A 17,304-nucleotide genomic window follows, 5' to 3' on the forward strand; every position below is an offset into this window, starting at 1 on the left:
TGTGTTGAACCAGCAGAGCTAAGGTGGGCCGCGTAGCCTCAGTCTGCGCTGTCACACATTTTGTGATTCTGAGTGAAATCGGAGTTGGACCAACAGAACGTAGGAAATTTGACAACGGATATATTCTGCCCACCAGGTTACTCCATCACAGCAATGAAGGTGTTTTGACATCATTCTCGAAGGTACATGACACAATGCAGATTCAAAACCGAGTATTCCTTTGAATCACGGAGTAATTTGTTTACAGTTATTCAGTTGAGGTGAGCGGAGTTGCGCATTGGGAGCCACTCCAGTTGATAGGTCGAAGCCGTTTTCTCCTGTGTGATAGTCCCACCAGCACTCCAACTTGCTGTGCTTCCAGTCAGTAGATGCAGATTACTATCCCACACTGATACACGGGCCACGATGACCCAGCTGTGCTGACAAGCTTGTGAAGGGCTGAGTGCTCTTCTCCTGTTCTCTGTCTGGCTGCTATGTTCCGAAACATCAAACCTCTCTTCTCCGAGATAGGAATAAACTGGTGAAGGTGAAACACATCAGTTGCGGTGTGTCCCATGCGCAGGAGGCCCTGCAGTAATTCCCCACGCTGTTTCACACAGCAGCATCTTCTCGGTGAATTACTCTTGGCAAAAAAAAAAATCGACTGAATCAAATCAGTGTCCGCCACTGGATTTTACTGACACTGTTTATAAAATTCAGGCTCACCGTTAATGTGGAGAGAGGATGCCAGACTGTAGTTTCCGCTCCTTCTGTTGAATAAAGATAATTTTAACTGTGTCCAGTGAGAGGAAAGGATATGCTGTTGGTGGGAAACATTTCTATCTGAACTCGCTGTCACTCTCCTGATAGATTGAAACATAAAGCTGGGAGTCTCTGTATTATGTCGTAAAAATATCGGTATAATGTTATTCACAATGCGCTGTCACCAACTGAATGAAGCGGCTGCCCAGAGGGAGGCGGCTGTGTTTAAACCCCGTGATGAACTGGGGGAGCTGAGCATTTACCCAGCCAATGGGCACACCACCTCCCTGACGCAGTGTTCACAAATCAAATTGACAGCAAAGCTGTACGTGTGATTGAAAGTTTCCAGAAAGAAGACTTGGCTCAACAAATGTCTGGAGTGAACCGACTTCTTGCTTGATTCGAAATGTGAGATGTCGATTTTAGTGAGCTTGACGTGGTTTGAACACACAACCTTCTAATCTGGAGTCAGACGCGCTACCGTTGCGCCACAAGCTCACGGATGGCACATAACCTCTCTTCATTCTTAAGGGAAGTGATCGCACTACAATGATTTTACGTTATGAGTAACAACGGTGATCAACAGTTCATGTCTGTTCTGTCTCTTCCCCCTCTCCTTCTTTCTCTCGAAACAATTTCCAACTCTACCTCAATAAAAAGCTGAAAGAACTGCGGATGCTGTATATCAGAAACAAAAAACACAGTAGTTGCCGGTGACCCTTCTATAGAACTGATGGTGATTGGGAAAACGTTGGTTTATATGCAGGCGATACCGTGGGAGGAAGGCGGATGTAGTAAATGATAGATCAGGACAGACCCCAAAGCGAGGGAAGAACTGTTGTACAGGAAAGGGAGTTGATAACGATCCGCATGGGAGGATGAATGGAGACTGTTCGTGGCGAAGAATAGGTTGTGTGTAATGACAGACTATGTGATAACAAGGCTTGGTGTGTGTGGAAGGGACGAGGATACCATGGAGTTCAGGCCTAGAATTATTGAATTCGATACTGGGACCGGAGGGATGTATGGTCCCCAAGTGTAATATTCGGTGCTCTTCATTCGGCTGGTGCTGAGCTTCGCTGGAACACTACAGCAAACCTGAGACAGAGATGTTGGCCAGGGAACAGGGTGGGGTGTGGAATTAGCAGGCAACTGGAAGCTCAGGGTCTTTTTTTGCGGGCAGAACGTAAATGTTCTGTGCAGCAGTCACCCAGTTTACACTTCCTTTTCCCCATTGTAGATGAGTCCACATTGTGAGCAGCAAATGCAGGAGACTGGGTTGTGGGAAGTGCAGGTAAAGTGCCGCTTCACCTGGAAGGTAAGTTTGAGCCCTTGGATAGTGAGGAGGGAGCAGGTAACTGGGCTGGTGTCACACGTTCGGCAGTTGCAGGGGAAAGTGCCGTTGGACTATTGGGGTGGGAATGGGGGTAGGATTGATGGTAATGAATGAAGAGTGGACCCAAGGCATAACTCCTGCCCATTTACCTATCTGCCAAATAGAGGAATTTGTTAAGTGTGTGCAAGGACATTTTCTAATTCACAATGTGGATGTAAATACTGGCGAGGGTGCAAAACCTAAGGGCCAGCAACCATAATTCTATTAACATTAAAATAATGATTGAAAATAATACATCAGACCTAAATGTTGAAGTTCTAAAATTGAGGAAGACTCAGGTCTTCGGCAAGATCTTTCAAAAGCTAATTGGGGGCAGATGTTCGCAGGTTAAAGGACTGCTGGAAAATGGGAAGCCTTCAGATATGAGATAATAAGAGTCCAGACACAGTATATTCCTGTTAGGGTGAAATGAAAGGCTGGTAGGTGTAGGGAATGCTGGATGACTAGAGAAATTGAGATTTTGGATAAGATAAAGAAGGATGCATATGTCAGGTATCGGCAGAGAGATCGAGTGAATCCTTAGAGTATAAAGGCAGCACGAGCATACGTAAGAGAGAAATCATAAGGGCAAAAAGGGGACATGAGATAGCTTTGGCAAATAGAGTTAAGGATAACCCAAAGGGTTTTTATAGATACATGAAGGACAAAAGGATAACAAGGGAGAGAATAGGGCCCCTCAAAGATCAGCAAGGCGGCCTTTGTGTGGAGCTGCAGTGGATGGGGGGCGGGGGGTGAGATACTGAACGGATATTGTGCATCAGTGTTTACTGTGGAGAAGGGCATGGAAGATATAGAATGTGAGAAAGTAGATCGTGACATGTTGAAAAAATGCCCATATTACAGATGAGAAATTGCTGGATATCTTGATATGCATAAAAGTGGATAAATCCCAATGACCTGATCAGGAGTACCCTAGAACTCTGTGGGAAACTGGGCAAGTGATTGCTGGGCCTTTCACTGAGATATTTGTATCATCAGTAGTCACAGGTGAGGTGCCGAAAGGCTAGTCGGTGGCTAACATGGTGCCAATATTAAAGAAAGGTGGTAAGGAAAAGCCATGGAACTATAGGCCGGTGAGCCTGACATCCATGATGGGCACGTTTTTGGAGAGAATCCTGAGAGATAGGATTTACATGTATTTGGAAAGGTAAGAATTGATTAGGGATAGTCAGCATGGCTTTCTGCTTGGGAAATCATGTCTCACGAATTTGATTGAGTTTTTTGAAGAAGTACAAAGTGGATTGATGAGGGCAGCGCGATGGAATTCAGGAACGTGTTCGTCAAGAATCGTCATAGGAGACTGGTGAGCAAGGTTTAACCTCATGGCATGCAGGGACAACTAACCATTTGGATGCAGAACTGGCGAGAAGGCAGAAGACAGAGGGTGGTGATGGAGGGTTGCTTTTCAGACTAAAGGCCTGTGACCAATGGTGTATCATAAGGATCGATGCTGGGTACACTACGTTTTGTCATTTATATAAATGATTTGCATGTAAACGGAGGAGGTATAGTTAGTACGTTTGTAGATGACACCAAAATTGGAGGTGTAGTGGACAGCAAAAAAGGTTACCTGAGATTACAACGGGACCTTGATCAGATGGGCCAATGGGCTGAGAAGTGGCAGATGGAGGTTAATGTAGAGAAATATGAGGTGCTGCATTTTGGAAAAACAAATCAGAGCAGGACTTGTACACTTAATGGTAAGTTCCTTGAAAGTGTTGCTGAACAAAGAGACCTTGGAGTTCAGGTTGATAGTTCCTTAAAAGTAGAGAAGCAGGCAGATTGGATAGTAAAGAAGGCGTTTGGTATGCTTTCCTTTGTTGGTCAGAGCATCGAGGATAGATGTTGGAAGCTCATGTTGCCACTGTACAGAACATTGGTCAGGCCACGTTTGGAATATTGCATGTAATTTTGGTCTGCTTCCTATCGGAAAGATGTTTTGAAACTAGAAAAAGGTGCAGAAAAGATTTACAAGGATTTTGCCAGGGTTGGAGGGTTGAGCTATAGAGCGAGGCTGAATAGACTGTTTTCTCCGGAGCGTCGGAGACGAAGGGGTGACCTTATAGAGGTTTATAAAATCATGAGGGATATGGAGAGAGCAAATAGACAAGTTCTTTTCCCTGGGATGGGGGAGTCCAGAACTACAGGGCATAGTTTTAGGGAGGGGAGGGAAGGGGAAAGACATAGAAGGAATGTAAGGGGCAAACTTTTCACGCAGAGGGTGATGCATGTACGGCATGAGCTGCTGGAGTAAGTGATGGAGGCTGTATAATTACAGCATTTAAAATGCATCTGGATATGTATATGAATAGAAAGGTTTTATGGGGATTTGTGCCAAGTGCTGGCAAATGGGACTAGATAAGGTTAGGATATCTGGGCTGCATGGACGAGTTGGACCGAAGGGTCTGTTTCCGTGTAGTCCATCTGTGTCACTCTGTGAGACTCCATGGGATTCTCTAGGAGAAAGTGAGGACTGCAGATACTGGAGATCAGAGCTGAAAATGTGTTGCTGGAAACGCGCAGCAGTTCAGGCAGCATCCAAGGAACAGGATAATCGACGTTTCGGGCATGAGCCCTTCTTCAGGAATTTTTAACTATAAACTAGAAACCTTCCCTTAGTTAAATATTGTAAAGTGTGAAGCCATTGTTTTAGTCCCCAAGTTCGACCTGAGCCCCCCCACCCTCCCCCATCCCAGCAATTCTGTTGACAGCCTTCATGTCACATTAAAACTAGAATCGATAGATTCGTGAACAGTTGGGGGATGAACAGTTACAGGAAAAGGGCAGGAAAGTGGATGTGGGGAATGTCAGATCAGCCACGATCCTACTGAATGCAGAAGCAGGCTCAAGGGGATGAATGGCATTTTCCTGTTCCTATTTCTTATGGTTCCCGAGCCCTTACCTCTGATACAGGCTTCAGTATGTGCCATTACTGAGAGTGCTGATGTTCCCTTGTGTAATATCAACAACTTAGCAGCTGCTGAAACCTCTTGCTCCTTTGTTACCTCGAAATACAATAAGCCAACGTGTTCAGGGGAGGCGATCGCCGACTTTATAGTCACCAGTCTATCCACCCAGGTAATGTTCTGGGGTCCTGGGGTCAAAACCTGCCATAGCAGATGGTGGAATCTGAATTCAATATAAATCTGGAATTAAGAGTCTAATGATGAAACCGTTGTGGTTTGTTGCAAAAACTTCTCTGGTTTCCTGTTATACGAACCTGGTCTGATCTCCATGTGATTTCAGATCCACTGTCAGCTGGTTGAATCTTCACTGCCCTTTCAGTCAATCCTTAAAGCTCACCTTTTTTAACTATGGTGTTTGCAGAATGATTTATAGACGGCATAGGCTGGGACTTTTTTTCACTGGAGTGTAGAAGGTTGAGGGTGGAGGTTATGGAGGTTTATGAAGTCATGAGGGACAAAAATAAGTTGAATAACCTTTGTCTTTTCCCGAAGGGTAGGTGAGTTCAAAATTTGGGAGTATATTTTTAAGATGAGAGATAGAAGATTTAAAAAGGACAGGGGTGGGGTGCAACGTTTTTTACATTGAAGGTGGTTCGTCTGTGGAATGAACTGTCAGAGGAAGTGGTGGATGCAGGTAATGTTACAATGTTTAAAATTATTTGGATAAGTACATATGAGCCAAACACAGGCAGGTGGGTCTAATCTTCCCCCAGATATTCAAAGGGACAGTCCATCAGAGGGGGGGCAGCGCCACGCCTATCGTTGTTGTGTGGCATGTGTGACAGCTGCAATAAGACGTCCCAACTCCTGTGCTCAATGCTCTGATCAATGAAAGCAAGCATGCCTAAAGCCTTCTTCACCACCCTGTCTAACCACGACTCCATTTTCTGGGAGCTAATAACCCGCAACTCTAGATCTCTTGGTTCAAAATACTGCATATGAAACAGATTTGGTGCTTGTTGGTAGACGTTAATATTTGGTGCATATCTCTCCTCTAATTTGGTATCTTATACTGAATGCCATCACTGATTAAATCCAATGTGCCAAAACCTGAACTTCAAAATCCCTCTGTTCAACGACAGTCAAGGTCCTACCATTCACCATGTAAATCCTACCTTGGTTTGACGATACAAAATGAAAGACCTCACACTTAGGTATATTAAACTCCATTTGCCAATAACTTTAAACTTATGCAATCTAGTTCTGGACTCTCCCACCCCAGGTAAAAGACCTTTCCTATTTACCCCATCCATGCCCTCATGAATTTATAAACATCTATAAAGTCGCCCCTCACCCTTCAAAACTTCCGGGAAAATGAACCCAGTCGATTCAGCCTCTTCCTGTAGCTCAAACCCTCCAACCCTAGCAGCATCCTTCCAAATGTTTTCTGAACCCTTTCAAGTTTCACAACCTTCTTCCTGCAGCAGAGAGCCCAGAAGTGCATGCAGTATTCCAACAGTGGTGTAATCAATGTCCTCTCTGAAGGGGACTTTAATTTGGTTAGTTGGGCATGACTTTCCCATAGCACTTTGTTTGCGCTGTTCTTCATTGATCTATTTTTTTTCAGTTATGAGAAATTTATTTTGTGGGATGTGATGATTGCGAGAACATCCAACATTTGCTCATTGTCCCTCATGGCCCTTGGACAGAGTAATTGTGACTACATGCTAGAAGACAGTTGAGAGTCAACCACATTATAGTAGGTCTGGAGTCACAAGGTGTGTGTGTGTGTGTGTGTGTGTGTGTGTGTGTGTGTGTGTGTGTGTGTGTGTGTGTGTGTGTGTGTGTGTGTGTGTGTGTGTGTGTGTGTGTGTGTGTGTGTGTGTGTGTGTGTGTGTGTCTGTGCGCGCACGCACGTGCATACATGCATGCAGGGTTCATGAATGGTAGTTTTCCTGCCTTAAAAAGGACAGTTTCAGGAGAAACACAACAGTTCTGGTAGATTCTATGAAGAGACAACAGTGTTACTGCTTTGAGTCCAGTGGTCGTTCAAAACTTGGCTGGGTTCAAAACATGAACTGGTTTCTCTCCACAGATGCTGCCAGACCTGCTGCGTTTCCCCAGCAATTTTGCCTTTTGTTGCTGATCTCCAACATCTGCAATTCATTAGTTTAGTGAATAACTGTTTCCTGGTTGCCAGGACCGAGATAAACTTTCACTTCCAGATCTCTTTATGAGTTGAACATAAATTCCACCAGCAGCCATGATGGGATTTGAATTTGTGTTCTCAGAAGACCTAGATCTCTAGGTTGCTCAACCATTATCACGAGATCCCAATCTTCCCTTCAATGACAATTTTCTCCTGACTAGTTTCCTTTATTCATTCATGGTATGTCGTATTGTGTCTCCCACTATTGTTCTGGTAAACATTAACTTCACTTTCCCGCTGTTTCCCCATAATCCTCAATTTCCTTTATGATTTAAAAAAAAAAGGTATCTTAGTTTTGAATGCACTAAACAATCCAGGCTCAACAGCTGTCCTAAACATGCAATTACTTATTTGCAGGTTATTCCCTCTGGTTCTAAACTCACCCACAAGGGTAAACTTTCCCACATCTAGCCTGTCACGTCTCCTCAGAATCTTGTTTCTGACAATAAGGTTACCTCGAAATCTTCTAACTTCTATTAACCACAGGCCCAACCTAATCATTTCTCCTCATAAGACATTATTTTCATCGCTGATAGCATCCTGGTCAACTTTCTCTGGACTGCCTCCAATGCCAGTATATCTTACCTTAGCTAAAAGGCCCAACACTCTTCCCAGTGTTCCGTTCTGGCCTAATTGGTGTCTGATTTAGGTTCACTATAACCTCCCTACCTTTATACTCCATTTAAAAACCTACATCCCATTTGCCTTCCCTATTACTCACTGAACTTGGATGAAGTGTTCATGGATGCGAGCTTGGAAATCCTCCTATTCAGCAGCTTTCTCCATTTAACATTCAGCACTTTTCCTCCTGGCAAAGTGTACAACCTCATTTTCCCACATTCTATTCCATCGGCCAAGGTTTTGCTCATTTGCTTAACCTGTCGATATCCCTCTCCATGTCATCCTCACCAGCTACATTCCAATCAACTGTCTCTACTGCAGTCTTGGCAATAGTACATTGACTTTACTTATCCAAGTAATTCATATCGATATTGTAAATAATTTTGGCCCCAGCACTGATCCCTGTGGCACATTGCTAGTTACAAGTTGCGATCCTGAACAAGCCCCTATCCCTACAGTATCATTGGTTAGCCAATCATCTATCAATACGATCAGAGTGTCCCCAATATCATGTGCATATCATTTGCTCTGCCAGCAAGTCTTCCCAAACTGTCCCTGAATAAGTGGTGGTGAGCTACCGCTTAAATTACTTCACAAATATGATGTGGTCTATAATAAAGGTTCACGAGCGAGTTCCAGGATTTTGACCAATAACATCGAAGCAATGCGTATATGTCACAGTTGGAATGTTGTGTTCACACTTATCTCCTCTTGCTGGTTGAAGTGATGGAGTGGAAGTTGCTCTTGAAGAGCCGCCACTCATATAATCAAGCCAGACAGATCGATTGTGGCCAGAGACTCTGCCATTTTGACTTCTCATCAATCTACATTCTTTCATCCAAGTTTTAGTCCCATCAAACTGCCACACAATGCTGTTATGGCCTCAGTAAACTATAATAACGTGAAGATCGCTGGGATGATTTTCTACATCCGACTGCAATGTAATCACAGATCATTGTTTCCAGTTTTGGTGGAACAAAAGACATCATATTGCTGGATAATTACAGTTCGTGCAAACACATCGATAAATATTAAGCCTGTTCACTTCAATGGCCAAATTTCAATTCAGAAACCTCGTACACTCGGCTGCTTGTAACAAAGACAACATGACAAAATGGCTCAGAGGAGGAGAAATGCGACATTGTGGAGGAATGACATGTTTGCTTTTGGTCACCTCCACAATTGTTAGAAAAACAGGTTGTAAGGATTCTTAAAAGGTGGCTGAAGTAGTGGTGTGGCATAACACTTCAGACAGCACAAAGTGGAAGATCACTTTCTAGTGGAAGAAAAAGACATTTCTTATTTCTGAAAGAACTGGGAAACAGAAGAGGGAATGAAATCTGACTTGGGAGCTATTTCCTATTTGTTGAGGATGTTGCTTCATCACAGTCTTGGTTTAGAGCATAAGCTCTTCATCAGGAATAAAGAGTGGCTCAAGGGGGCTGAGAGATAAATGGGAAGGAAGTGGGGCTGGAGGGAAGGCAGCTGGGAGTGCAATAGGTAGATGGAGGTAGGGATTGATGGTGATAGGTCAGAGATGAGGATGGAGCAAATAGGTGAGAAGCAAGGTGGACAGGTATGACAGGTCAAGAGGTTGGTGTCGAATTGGAAGGTTGGATCTGGGACAAGGTGGGGACGAGGAAATGAGGAAACCGATGAAATCTACATTTTTCCCATGTGGTTGAAGGTTCCCAAGGCAGGAGATGAGGTGCTTTTCCTACAAGCGTCGGGTAGCAAGAGTTTGACAGTGGAGGAGGCCCAGGACTTGCATGTCCTTGGTGGAATGGGAGGGGTAGTTAAAGTGTTCAGCCACAGGGCGGTCGGTCCCTGAAATGTTCCGCGAGTTGGCGTCCAGTTTCCCGAATGTGGATGAGACCATATTGCGAGCATTGGACATAATCCTATATTTAGATTGCATAAATCGTAGCCTGCCAGAGTTATTTTCTTTAACTAAATTAAAGAAAACTTTAATTAAATTGGGTGACTGCCTGAAACGGTTTGATGGTAAGATTTGAATCATCGCTCCCAAAAGAGACAATGCCATGAATATCAGTGAACTTCTCTTTTTGTTAAAAACCACAAGTTCTTGATTTATTTTCACAACTTACTGGTATTCACACCTGCACATTCAATGTCAAACTCTGACATCAGAAATGAAATTACAGCATTAATTTGACTTACAATATTCGAACAAATTAATAGCACACAGTGAATACCCAGTCTGATTAATATGAAATTAAATTTGACTTAAAAAAATATAAAATCAAGATGGGAGATAAGAAATGGGGGAAGGGCATAAGGCAAGAAATGCAGCATCATAGAGGGTGCTCCTCCAGGGAGTGCATTTTATGAACTACCACTGCTAAATATAAGCACTCTGATATGATCCTCCAGTTTTAATGTAAACCATAGCACCATACAGTTGGTACCATTTGAATAAGTTAATAGATACAAGCCTTGAGCAAATCCAACCTCCAGCCTTACCCCCCGCTTTTTGAAGCTCGGACCTTCCTCCAGCTCCGGGGGATTGTTGGCACTGCCACTCCTCCACTGAAGAAGCTTTGGGAAGCAGATGCAAAGACAAGATACAGAACAGAGCATCTTTGCAAATGAAAGCAGCTTACGGAGACATTGAGCAATAGCATCACACGGTTTTGACCCGTCGACCTCTGGGTTATCTGCCCAGCACACTCACGCAACACTACTCTGCTTTTTCGGCTCCAAGCAGCTGGATTGTGCATTTGTTTAAAGTAAGTCCTATATTCTGATTACACCGGTACACAAGGCAGTGAAGAAAGGCTTCCGCACACTGGCCTTCATCAATTAGGGAATTGAGTTTCGATGTTGGCAAGTTATGTTGGAGTTATACAGGACGTTGATAAGGTTGCACCTGGAATATTGTGATGAGTTTTGGTCCCCTTGGTGTTCTGACTTCTGACTTCTTCAACTCTGGGTTTGTGTTGAACTTGATGGGATACTTTGCCCAACTCAGCATGTTTAAACAGTATCGCTTGGAGGGATTCATTTGAAACATTTGAGGAGGTGAGCTCAACAAGATTGAACTATTCAAAGTTACTTGGACTCTATTTTAAACTTGCATCAGGACCACTAGTCAGAGACACGAACAGCATGGAAACAGACCCTTTGGTCCAACTTGTCCATGCTGACCTGATATCCTAAATTAATCGAGTCCCATTTGACAGCATCTGACCCATATCCTCTGGCAGCTCATTTTATATATATACCACCCTATGCATGAAGAAGTTGTCCCTTTCATATATTTCGCCTCTTACCTTAAACCTATGCCCTCTAGTTCTGGACTGCCCCTCCCCAGGGAAAAGACCTTGTCTATTACCCTGTCCATGCCCCTCATGATTTTGTAACCTCTATTAGGTCACTCCTCTGCCTCCGATCCTGCAGTGAAAACAGCCCCAGCCGATTCAGCCTCTCCCTGTAGCTCAAATCCTCCAACCCCCAGCAACATTCCTGTAAATCGTTTCTCATTGAGAAGTCAACGTTTCAGTCCTGAAGAAGGGTTAATACTCAAAACGCTGACGACTCCACATCCTGGTGCTGCTTGGCTTGCTGTATTTTCCCAACCTCCTGCTTGCTTATTTCGGGGTTCAATATGTAGGGGCTCAGTGGTTACCACTGCAGCCTCACAGCGCCGGGGACCCAGCTTTGATTCCACCCTTGGGCGGCTGTCTGTGAGGAGTTTGCATATTCTCCCAGTGTCTACGTGGGTTTTCTTTGGGCGATCCTGTTTTCTTCCATAAACCAAAGATGTGCAGGTCATGTGTAGTGGCCATGCTTAATTGCCCATAGAGTTAGGTAAATTAGTCAGAGGGAAATGGGTCTGGATGGGCTACTCTTCGGAGGGTCGGTGTGGCCCTGTTGGGACAAATGGCCTGTTTCCACACTGTAGCTAATCTCATCTGCACTACTTTTGTCACTAACGAATAGCAGAGTAGACTCGACGGGCTGAATGGCCTAACTTCTGCTCTGATGTTCTTGCGGTCTTAGGTTTCTCTGGATCATTTCATTGGCAATGTGCAGTCCCGGGCTCAATGAGCAGCAGTGTCCACTGAAAGCAAAGCTCATAGGATGGTTGAACTTCAGCAATGTGGAAACAGGTCTTTCAGCCCAACACATCTGCACTGATCTTGCGAAGAGTAACCCAGTCAGATCCATTTTCCGACACTCCATAAATAGCACACAGACCCCCAAGGGTGGAATTATTCCTGGGTTCCTGGTGCCATGACGCTGCAGTGCTAACCCTGTGCCATCACGGGGTTGTGATTGTGGGGGGTGGGGGAGACAATTGCAGTCCAGCAGAAAACAAAAACAGCCCACCCACTCTCCCAATGCACCCACTGTCAGAACTGGCAGGAGGTTCATTCCTGGGGTGTGACCCAAGGCAGCGTCACGGGTGGGATCTGATTGCTGGGAGCGCTGGTGCCCACGCTGGTGCTTCCGCAAGTTACAGGAAAACATGAACCTCTTCCCACACTCGGGCCAGCTGAAGGGCCTCTCCCGGTGTGGACACCCTGTTACTTCAGCAGGGCGGAGGAATTCCTGAAGGCCTTCCCGCACTCAGGGCAGCAGAATGGCCTCCCCCTCCCACCACCCATGTAGATCAGCTTGTGCTTCAGCAGTGTGGAGGAGCGGGTAAAGCCCTTCCCACACTTGGGGCAGGAGAACGGCTTCTCCCTGGTGTGAACGGACTGGTGCCTCAGCAGGGCTGAGGAATTGCTCAAGGCCTTCCTGCACTTAGGGCAACTGAACTAACTCTCCCCCATGTGGACCCACCAATGGGCCAGCAGGTCGGAGGTAAGAGCAAAGCCCTTCCTGCACTCGGGGCAGAAGAACGGCCTCTCCTCAGTGTGGACCCACTGGTGTCTCAGCAGGTGGGAAGAACTGCTGAAGGCCATCTCGCACTTGGGGCCGGAGAACAGCCTTCCCCGGTGTGGACCAACTGGTGCGTCAGCAGGGCAGAGGAATCACTGAAGGCCTTCCCACACTCGGGGCAGTAGAAGGGCCCCTTCCCCTCTGTGGACCCATTGGTGCTTCAGAACCCTTTCAAATTTCACAATATCCTTCTGATAGGAGGGAGACCAGAATTGCACACAATATTCCAAAAGTGGTCTAACCAATGTCCTGTACAGCCACAACATAACGTCCCAACTCCAATACTCAGTCAGAGGATTGCAAAAGCTTTCAAAACCCACAATAAACAAACAGGAAAGAATGGAGGGACAAACCGAATTTTTGAGAGTCAGCTTGGAAGCATCAATGAGAAATCGGCGGACTAGGTTTATTGCGTACCCGTTCTCCTTAAATACACTATATACGTATTTCTCTTGTGCTCTTCGTAGTTTCTCTGTGCTGCAGTGTGTAGTGGCTCAATGAAATAATGTCCGGATGCAGCTTCGTTTGTGGGTGTTTGGGTGATTGCTTCTGTGTTTAAGTATTTGGTTTGTGTGTGTTGTTTTCCGGTGGATGCTCGTTTGAAGTTCCCCATTGACTGTTCGCTCTACTGTGACATCTAAAAATGGCACTTTGTTGCTGTTCTCCTCCTCTTCAAACCAGGAGCTCCCCTCAGGCCCATAGTCTCACCACTTGGAACACCAAAATACAGACTAGTCAAAGGCCTCCACTGAAGACTAAAACACCAAGTCGAAGATTCACGCCACTCCATTTACTCCAGCCAAGAATTCCTGAACACCAAAGACACTAAGATAGAAGAGGATGGAATAATGTTGTCCTTTGACATCACAGCTCTGTTCACATCCATTCACATCAACGTGGCCAAAGAAAACTGGAGACACTACTCGAAGAACCAAAGACACAAACACTGCACCATCTTCATCAGCAAAGATAGCACTGTCAACCTGGTGGAAGGGTGCCTTACCACCCACTTCATATTCAGTAACAAGCCCTACAAACAAATCAACGAAACACCCATGAAACCACCAGTATCAGGATTCCCAGCAGAAGCAATAATGCAGAGACTCGAACAAACAGCCCTTCCAACAATCCAACCCAAACCTTGGGTCCGCTACAGCGATGACACTTTTGTCATCAAAAATGAAACAAATTAGAGGAAACCTACAACACCATCAACAATATCCTTACGGGCATAAAATTCACAAAAGAGGAGAACAACAACAAAGTGCCATTTCTAGATGTCACAGTAGAGCGAACAGTCAATGGTAAATTCAAAACAGCGTCTACAGGAAAACATCGCACGCAAACCAAGTACTTAACAACAGAAGCAATCATCACTACACATAAAAACACATCTGAATCAGGACACTATTTCAACGAGCCACTACACACTGCAGCACCCAGGAACTATGAAGATCAATAAGTAACTGTACAGCGCATTTAAGAAGAATGGGTGGCAAATCGAGACGCTGAAGATTGCTTCCCTGACCGCGAATCGAACCCGCGCCGCGGCGGTGAGAGCGCCGAATCCTAACCACTAGACCACCAGGGAGACACGAATGCATATTCGTAGCTCTACTGAAAATTGTTTCGCTGCCCAGGAATCGAACCCAGGCTGTGGTAGTGTGAAGACTTTCACACGTACATCCACCAATGTAATTTTTTGTACCCACTGCTCCCGATGCGATCTTCACAACATTGGAGAGACTGGAGAGTCAAGTCATATCTCCGGGACACCAGCACCAATCAACCCCATCGCTCTATGGCCCAACATTTGAAACCCCCCTCCCACTCTGCCGAGGACATGCAGGTCCTGGGCCGCCTTCACCACCGCTCCCTCCCCACCCGACGCCTGGAGGAAGGACACCTCATTTTCCGCCTCGGAACACTTCAACCCCACGGCATCAATGTGGACTTCACCAGTTTCCTCATTTCCCCTCCCCCCACCTTACCTCAGTTACAACCTTCCAGCTTAGCACTGACCTCATGACCTGTCCTACTTGCCAATCTCCCTTCCCACCTATCCGCTAAACCCTCCTCTCTGACCTGTCACCTCAATCCCCACCACCATTCAGCTATTTTACTCTTTGCTACCTTCGCCCCAGCACACCCCCCCACACCCAATTTATCTCTCCACCCTGGAGGCGTCCTGCCTCTATTCCTGATGAAGGGCTTTTGCCCGAAACGTCGATTTTCCTGCTCCTCGGAAGCTGTCTGATATGCTGTGCTTTTCCAGCTCCATTCTGATCTAAACTCTGGCTTCCAGCATATGCAGTCCTCACTTTTGCCGACCAAATAAACCCAGTCTGCCGATTTCTCATCAACAAATTGACACAAGCAGACACAGCTGTGCAGAAACCCTAGCCACGTGACCTTATATTAACTACATCTGTTAAATGATGTCCAGACAACTCAAACCTCTCAGCATCATGGTGGCCCACAAACCTACCAACACACTTGAATAGCGGCTAATGTTCCTGAAATACCCGATACAAACAACCAGCAAACGAATGGTATTTACAAAATAGCATATAAGGAAATATATATATGAACTCTGCCGCACAGTTCTCTGTGGCAAGAAATGCTTGGATGAGATAAGGAAGATTTTTTCAACCAAAACGAATCGTCCCTGACTGGGCAGCCATTTACAATCACCCCTGTCAGCCCAGGATGAAAGATCCGAAGGGATGAACAGTTTTCTTATTTTCGGAAGATTCACAAATATGAGATTGGGTTTTGATGTTTGTTCCCTTTCCACTCCCAGGAGCCGCAGTGGTTGGGGCGGTGAGTTGGGGAAAGTGAAATGTGCCCGTGAGCAGCGTGTGGGGCTCTTTCAGCTTCCCCTCCTCTGACAGCGCTGTGACGGGACTCTGATGTTCTCAGGGACACTTACTGACGCGAGACAGTGAAAAGAGTCTCGTTCCTGCAGATCAGGAATTCAAACCTTATGCCGGCTTCAGGACAATGAGAAAGATTAATTGGGGTGTTTGAAGAAGCTGTGAGCTGCATTTCAAACAGGTAGGTGGAGTCAGATGCGTCATCCATTGCGCCCCTGGCACTGTGCGTACCTGACGCCGCCATGCTGCAGAATTCTGACGTTAACACGGACATGCGCAACAATGGGAACATTCACAAGAGGAACAGCCAAAGATAAACACCGTCGCTGCTTCCCTTCCATACTCCCAACTTTGTGAAGCAGTATCTTTCACTGGCAAATAAAATTCATCCTCAGGTGCCTGCTTCATTTCGATCACGACTTCACGCCCCTCACTGTTCTCGTCTCATTTCCAAACACTTGGCTCACAGACTCAAAACCAGCTCTGTGGGTATCTGCTTGTTCCACCCTGACAGGCAGTGGGTTGCAGATTCCCGACAAGTCCCAATATGATTGAATATTTCAACCCCTCCACTGATTTGAATCTTTAAAAAAAACGTGGAGCAATCTCCCTTTCTTTTTGACGACAGTTCTCAACTGTAGTCGGCAGGGTTCACACCTGCGTGGGGAACCCGCAATGGATTTCATGTCCATCGCATTCACCTCTCGGTCCACCAATACAGAACCACACTGACAGCTTCATTTCCCAGGACTCTCTGCCTGTGGAGCTGAGAAAGAGTGAATCATTGCAGAGTTTGTTTGAATCCAATCACTTCACAGGTTTCGAAAGGGTTAAATATCTGCAAATGGCGAGTCTGGGTGTTTCATCCCGAAAGACGAAATGGACGTTCAGTTAGAAACAAAAACAGATATTGCAGGAGCAACTCAGCAGGTCAGGCAGCATCTGTGGAAAGAGAGTCAGAGACGACATTTCAGAACACGTTTTTTCTCATCCAGGTACAGCCAAACCTGCTGACTTTCTCCATAGTTCCTCTTTTTGTCTCGGAATCACACCATCCGCAGTCCTTTACGTTAGAAATTCAATCAATTCAGAAACATCTCTGTGCTTCCTCAGTGGAGAAGATTTCCGTTTGGGAAACATTTTCCTGACACCGTTAAAAACGCGCACCTTCATAGCCAAGAAAGCGGTAGGAGCGAGAACAACAAACATTCCGTTTCTGGGTGGTCTCGAACCAGCAGCCTTTCGGTTAAAAGCTGAACGCGCTGACCAATTGCGCCACAGAAACAGGCCCCAGCCGCTCTCGCACCGTCTCCTTGAGGAAGCTACTACTCAATTCATAAATCAACCTGCCCCGCCCAGAATTACCATTGTCTTCTATCAGTTTTACTTTTCCATAATAAAGCCTGGGACATTCATTATGGAGACATGGGGACAGTCAGATCCGACCATCTGCAGGCACATCCATGTCACGAGGAGCTAGCCCTTCTACACCGGGGCCATCGCCCTCCGAGCCTTTTAGTGTATTGCCTCTTCCCGAATTTTCTCATTGGTCCCGAGCCGAGAAGGGGTTTGAATTCCTGATGTGCAGAGAATTCTTTCAATGTCTCAGATCAGTTCATATCCAGAGAATCTCCCGGCCTCTTAAAC

The 17,304-nt window shown here is 45.7% G+C and overlaps 2 non-coding genes across 2 annotated transcripts; both read right to left on the minus strand.

Annotated features, from left to right (window-relative positions):
- Positions 1-1,167: 1,167 nt before the first annotated feature.
- Positions 1,168-1,239, minus strand: trnaw-cca (transfer RNA tryptophan (anticodon CCA)). Its single transcript has one exon. It is a non-coding gene; the product is annotated as a tRNA-Trp (tRNA).
- A 15,629-nt stretch (positions 1,240-16,868) lies between these two features.
- trnak-uuu (transfer RNA lysine (anticodon UUU)) lies at positions 16,869-16,942 on the minus strand. The gene has a single exon. It is a non-coding gene; the product is annotated as a tRNA-Lys (tRNA).
- Between the last annotated feature and the right edge of the window lie 362 nt (positions 16,943-17,304).

The sequence above is a fragment of the Chiloscyllium plagiosum genome, unplaced genomic scaffold, assembly GCF_037043375.1.
Source record: "Chiloscyllium plagiosum isolate Xiang-an unplaced genomic scaffold, Cpla_swu_hap1 HiC_scaffold_27, whole genome shotgun sequence".
Classification (NCBI taxonomy): Eukaryota; Metazoa; Chordata; class Chondrichthyes; order Orectolobiformes; family Hemiscylliidae; genus Chiloscyllium; species Chiloscyllium plagiosum.